We start from the raw sequence: 7,013 nt of genomic DNA, 5'->3' as shown, positions 1-7,013 counted from the left end.
CAACAGGGGCATACGATCCTACATAGCAGGACCGTATGATCTCTGCAGTTACATCAGGGAGAATGACAGACGCCTTTGTTTATATCAGCTGTCTGCCTTTCTCCCTCTGCAGCGGGAGATCGCGAGTGACCGGCGGACCTCGGGTCCGCCGGTCACACGCGCGGACTTGTTAGGGAACGACCGGGGGCGGAAGCGCGCCTCCGGCGGCGCGCACTCGCCCCCTACAGGCTCACAGGCTAGCGACGCAGTCCTACGTCACTTTGCCTGTGAGGGGCTGACCGCCGCAGTAAATAGTCGTGCAGCGGTTGGCAAGTGGTTAAAAATGCTTTTACCAATGTAAACAATTTTTTTTTGCAAGGAAATACCTTTTTTTCTTCTTTATTCATCCGCACTTCCGGGTCCGGCCGCCTATAGGAGATTACTTCACTAGGCGATCCGCAAGGGCTCCTGTGATAGCGGCGTCATGTATCCCAGCAGCCCTTGCGAATCGCCTAGTGATGAAATCGGAAGGAGAGGTTACGTCTGTGGATGAGACAGTCACATGTGGACATTGCCGCTACACAAGAGTGCCTGTAACCGCAAGTATAACTCTGCATCAAACAGACAGCAGTTAGGATTGCATGAACATCGTTATCCCTGGATTACAAATATCACACAGAAGAGTGATAAAGAGCTCCAACTGCCGGTGAAGAATCTGCAAGGCCTTGCTAGAGTAGAAACTTCACTTTTCATAGTTCTTAAAGGGGGCTCCATGACATGATACAATCTTATCAGTTAGATCTAGAATAACTCTGGCCTGGGTTTAGAGAGACAGAGCACAGCTTTTGGTTATTACATTTCTATCATAGTCATGACAGTTACAGCTGGTTGACCACACACACACAGGCATATATGAATCTTACAGACAATCTGGTGCACTCTAAGGGTTGGGGAGCAGTCTAGCAATTATCACACACTATTAGGATTCCTTCAGCTATCCTACAAGCCAGAACCCCTGGTGTTAATTACTCTTCCCACTGTCCACACACCCACACACCACCGTGTTTGTATGCAGACTGGTCTGCTGTTCTACCACACACACTCACAGATCTCCGTTTGGTAGATTGGCTAGATCGTCCCCATCTCAGCCCACAGGAGGTTTCGTGTTCTGAAATGAATCGGCCCGGAACGGCGCTGACCACTAAGTCAGGGATAGGAGTTCTGACACCAGTGCATCCGTCTGATCGCGACATTACCAAACATTGCCTGCCTGCCGCAATCAGGCGCCATATAATGGTTTTGTGTGTTTCTCCGGGATTCTACACACGCTACAAATACAGATTTACATGTACACATCGCCCAACATGTGTCCCATGAGAAGGAATTGTTTTCATCTCTCTGCCACTAATATTTGACCTTTTATGAGAGATAAAATATATTCCTTAGATTTGGTGATATCAATCAAAGTTGTTAGATTGTGCGGAGCTTCTCATTTCCCCCCCGGATGATTCTTGTAGACAGAATGATTAGGCCTCTCCTTTGAGGCTTCAGAAAATGTTTTGTTTATTCGCATGGCAGACATTTATTGGCATCTAGGTGTCACCTCCACCCTAGAGACTGGTCCTGTCCTTTTGTAATGCTAATGAAAGAACCTCTGTGTATGACTGATACCGAATACTAAATCTATAACCCAGAATTACACATCTACAGATCACATCACATCTCACTAAGGCTAAACTATCCTACTCTGACATTTATGTTACATATATATATATATTTTTTTTTTATCACAAAGGAGACAAAAGTCCCCTCTGTGGCGATTTTTCTTTTTGGGCATGGGTTCTCTTTAATGAGACATCAGGGATCTTTCAGACCCCCTCAGGGTCTAAAAGGGTCAGTGGTCTTTTTTCCCTCAGCAGGTTGCGTTTTGTGTTTAAAAGACTTCAATGGACCCACACCAAAAACGTAAGTGTTGTATTTTTGATACATTTTACTTTTTTATTTATTTTTTTGCTAATAGGAAAGAATGACTGTTCTGTACATGTAGTGCGACTTTACACTCTCTGCCACTCAACTAGCAACAATGTCGTGTAGGAATCTTTATGTGTCCAAAGTCACATGTTAGGGTTAGAGATAGTTAGGGGTTAATTGTTAGGGTTAGAAAGCTAAGACTAACAATTACCGCTATCTCTAACCCTAATGAATACCTTTAACCCTAACATTTAACCACTAGCCCTTAACCCTAACCCTAGCCCTTAACCCTAACATTTACCTTAGCCCTTAATCATAACATTTAACCCTAACCCTAGATCTTAAATCTAACCTAGCTCTTAACCCTAAACTTAGCCCTTAACCCCAACACCTAACCCTAGCCCTAATAACCCTCACATTTAACCCTAGCTCTAAACCCTAACATTTAACCCTTACTCTAGCCCTTAACCCTGACATTCAACCCTAACCCTAGCTCTTAACCCTAACACCTAACCCTAGCCCTTAACCCTCACATTTTAACCCTAGCTCTTAATCTAACATTTAACCCTAACCCTTAACCCTAACATTCAATCCTGGCTCTTAACGCCAACCCTAGCCCTTAACCATTACATTTAACTCAAGCTCCTAACCTTAGCATTTAACTCTAACCCTTAACTCTAACCCTAGAATTTTAACCTAGCTCTTAACCCTCGAATTTAACCCTAGTCTTAACCCTAACATTTAATCCTAGCCCTTAACCCTAACCCTAGCCCTTAACCTAAACATTTAACCCTAACCCTATTCCTTAACCCCCACATTTAACCCAACCCTAGTCCTTAATCATAACATTTAACCCTAGCCCTTAACCCTAACCCTAGATCTTAAATCTAACATTTAACCCTAACCCTAGCCCTTAAACCTAAACCTAGCCCTTAACCCTAACACCTAACCCTAGCCCTTAACCCTCACATTTAACCCTAGCACTAAACCCTAACATTTAACCCTAACCCTAGCCCTTAACGCTAACATTTAACCCTAACCCTTAACCCTAACATTCAATCCTAGCTCTTAACCCTAACCCTAGTCCTTAACCCTCACATTTAACTCAAGCTTCTAACCCTAGCATTTGACTCTACCCCTTAACTCTAACCCTAGCCCTTAACCCTAAAATTTTAACCTAGCACTTGACCCTCACCCTTTAACCATAGTCTTAACCATAACATTTAACCCTAACCCTAATCCTTAACCCCCAACACTTAACCCTAACTCTAGCCCTGAACTCTAAACCTAACATTTAACCCTAGCCCTTAACCCTAACATGCGACTTTGCAGACATCCTGCACTACTTTGGTGCGACTTTGATGCAACTTGAGTTCCAGAGAGTTTAAAATCACATCACATGAACAAAATTGTCATACTTTCCTATTAAAAAACAAACAAACATAAAATGCATAAAAAATGCAAAAATGCGCAGAAAAAATGCAACAACCGCAACCTGCATAGATGTGAACCCAGCCTTACATGTCACCTCCAGGGCATTAGCAGGAAGGGGAGATCAGGGAATGGTCATTCTCTGATCTCCCTCCCCTCTACCCAGTGGCACCCGCCATGGTGGTCCTGGGCCTGCTGATGTGTGCGTGGAGCCCATGGAGCACAGGGGTGCGTGCTAGAGCAGGGGTGCGTGTTAGAGCAGGGGTGCGTGCTAGAGCAGAGATGCATGCTAGAGCAGGGGTGCATGCTAGATCAGGGGTGTGTGCTAGAGCAGGGATGTGGGCTAGAGCAGGGGTGCATGCTAGAGCAGGGGTCCGGGCTAGAGCAGGGATGTGGGCTAGAGCAGGGATGCGTGCTAGAGCAGGGGTGCAGGCTAGAGCAGGGGTGCGTGCTAGAGCAGGGATGTGGGCTAGAGCAGGGTTGCGGGCTAGAGCAGGGGTGCGTGCTAGAGCAGGTTTGAGGGCTAGAGCAGGGGTGCGTGCTAGAGCAGGGTTGCAGGCTAGAGCAGGGGTGCGTGCTAGAGCAGGTTTGAGGGCTAGAGCACGGGTGCGGGCTAGAGCAGGTGTGCGTGCTAGAGCAGGGGTGCGTGCTAGAGCAAGGGTGCGTGCTAGAGCAGAGATGCATGCTAGAGCAGGGGTGCGTGCTAGAGCAGAGATGCATGCTAGAGCAGGGGTGCGTGCTAGAGCAGGGGTGCGTGCTAGAGCAGGGGTGCATGCTATAGCAGGGGTGCGGGCTAGAGCAGGGGTGCATGCTAGATCAGGGGTGTGTGCTAGAGCAGGGATGTGGGCTAGAGCAGGGGTGCATGCTAGAGCAGGGGTCCGGGCTAGAGCAGGGATGTGGGCTAGAGCAGGGGTGCGTGCTAGAGCAGGGGTGCAGGCTAGAGCAGGGGTGCAGGCTAGAGCAGGGGTGCGTTCTAGAGCAGGGATGCGTGCTAGAGCAGGGGTGCGTGCTAGAGCAGGGGTGCATGCTAGAGCAGGGGTGTATGCTAGAGCAGGGGTGCGGGCTAGAGCAGGGGTGCGTGCTAGAGCAGGGATGTGGGCTAGAGCAGGGTTGCGGGCTAGAGCAGGGGTGCGTGCTAGAGCAGGTTTGAGGGCTAGAGCAGGGGTGCGTGCTAGAGCAGGTGTGAGGGCTAGAGCACGGGTGCGGGCTAGAGCAGGTGTGCGTGCTAGAGCAGGGGTGTGTGCTAGAGCAAGGGTGCGTGCTAGAGCAGGGGTGCGTGCTAGAGTAAGGGTGCGGGCTAGAGCAGGGGTGAGTGGAGGCGATCAGGCAACTTCATAGCCACCAGATTGCCTCCATCTGACAATCACTGCAGCCGCTGGCTAGAGCAGGGGTGCGTGCTAGAGCAGGTGTGAGGGCTAGAGCATGGGTGCGGGCTAGAGCAGGTGTGCGTGCTAGAGCAGGGGTGTGTGCTAGAGCAAGGGTGCGTGCTAGAGCAGGGGTGCGTGTTAGAGCAGGGGTGCGTGCTAGAGCAGAGATGCATGCTAGAGCAGGGGTGCATGCTAGAGCACGGGTGTGGGCTAGAGCAGGGATGCGTGCTAGAGCAGGGGTGCAAGCTAGAGCAGGGGTGCGTTCTAGAGCAGGGATGCGTGCTAGAGCAGGGGTGCGGGCTAGAGCAGGGGTGCGTGCTAGAGCAGGGGTGCGTGCTAGAGCAGGTTTGAGGGCTAGAGCAGGGGTGCGTGCTAGAGCAGGGTTGCGGGCTAGAGCAGGGGTGCGTGCTAGAGCAGGTTTGAGGGCTAGAGCACGGGTGCGGGCTAGAGCAGGTGTGCGTGCTAGAGCAGGGGTGCGTGCTAGAGCAGGGGTGCGTGCTAGAGCAGAGATGCATGCTAGAGCAGGGGTGCGTGCTAGAGCAGGGGTGCGTGCTAGAGCAGGGGTGCGTGCTATAGCAGGGGTGCGGGCTAGAGCAGGGGTGCATGCTAGATCAAGGGTGTGTGCTAGAGCAGGGATGTGGGCTAGAGCAGGGGTGCATGCTAGAGCAGGGGTCCGGGCTAGAGCAGGGATGTGGGCTAGAGCAGGGGTGCGTGCTAGAGCAGGGATGAGTGCTAGAGCAGGGGTGCAGGCCAGAGCAGGGGTGTGTTCTAGAGCAGGGATGCGTGCTAGAGCAGGGGTGCATGCTAGAGCAGGGGTGCGGGCTAGAGCAGGGGTGCGTGCTAGAGCAGGGATGTGGGCTAGAGCAGGGTTGCGGGCTAGAGCAGGGGTGCGTGCTAGAGCAGGTTTGAGGGCTAGAGCAGGGGTGCATGCTAGAGCACGGGTGCGGGCTAGAGCAGGTGTGCGTGCTAGAGCAGGTGTGCGTGCTAGAGCAGGGGTGTGTGCTAGAGCAAGGGTGTGTGCTAGAGCAGGGGTGCGTGCTAGAGCAAGGGTGCGTGCTAGAGCAGGGGCGCGTGCTAGAGCAGGGGTGCGTGGAGGTGATCAGGCAACTTCATAGCCACCAGATTGCCTCCATCTGACAATCACTGCAGCCGCTGGCAGCGTGTGTAAACCCCCCCACTGCCACGGATATATAGCATACTGCAGTGGCCATAAAAGGGTAAAAGCTAAACTCATGGCAGACATAAAACCACAATTAAAAAAAGGAATTCTGAAATGAAAACAACACTGAACACATTACAGAAGAAGTTCTGGGTAAAGCAGATGTCGGGTAAAGGTCGGCCCATTCGCAGCTCCCACTAACAAAGCTCCCCCGCCGCGCATTCTGATGAATGTGATTGGAGACTGAAATGCTTTGCACCACTTGGCATCCCACCATCCCCGGGCCTTTCTGCGCCCTCTCCCTGCCTGACCCCTCTGCCCCGCAGGAATTTACAATAGATATACACAGGAAATACAGCCCAGAGGGACCGAATGATATCCCGGCAATTTTCCAAATAAGAAATAATTATTGAGAGTCCTGGGAGAATGGAGACTGAGGGAGATTATGGGGTGGGGAAGTCTTATAGAAGCTTCACAGTAGAACTAAAGGCAAAACTTGTATTTATTGGGAATTTATGTGATAGACCGACACAAAGTGGCACAAAATTGGGAAGAGGAAGGAAAATGATAAATGATATTGCAGCCTCACCAGCGCAGTGTCATCAATTGGAGCCTCACCAGCGCAGTGTCATCAATTGGAGCCTCGCCAGCACAGTGTCCTCTATTGCAGCCTCGCCAGCGCAGTGTCCTCTATTGCAGCCTCACCAGTGCAGTGTCATCAATTGGAGCCTCGCCAGCACAGTGTCATCAATTGGAGCCTCGCCAGCACAGTGTCCTCTATTGCAGCCTCGCCAGCGCAGTGTCCTCTATTGCAGCCTCGCCAGCGCAGTGTCCTCTATTGCAGCCTAGCCAGCACAGCGTCATCAATTGCAACCTCATCAGCACAGTGTTCTCTATTGCAGCCTCACCAGCGCAGTGTCCTCTATTGCAGCCTCACCAGCGCAGTGTCCTCTATTGCAGCCTCGCCAGTGCAGTGTCATCAATTGCAGCCTCGCCAGCGCAGTGTCCTCTATTGCAGCCTCGCCAGCACAGTGTCATGAATTGCAGCCTCGCCAGCACAGTGTCCTCTATTGCAGCCTCGCCAGCGCAGTGTCCTCTGTTGCAGC

The sequence above is a fragment of the Pelophylax lessonae genome, assembly GCF_965119305.1.
Source record: "Pelophylax lessonae genome assembly, chromosome: 12".
NCBI lineage: Eukaryota > Metazoa > Chordata > Amphibia > Anura > Ranidae > Pelophylax > Pelophylax lessonae.
This window is presented reverse-complemented; position numbering follows the sequence as displayed.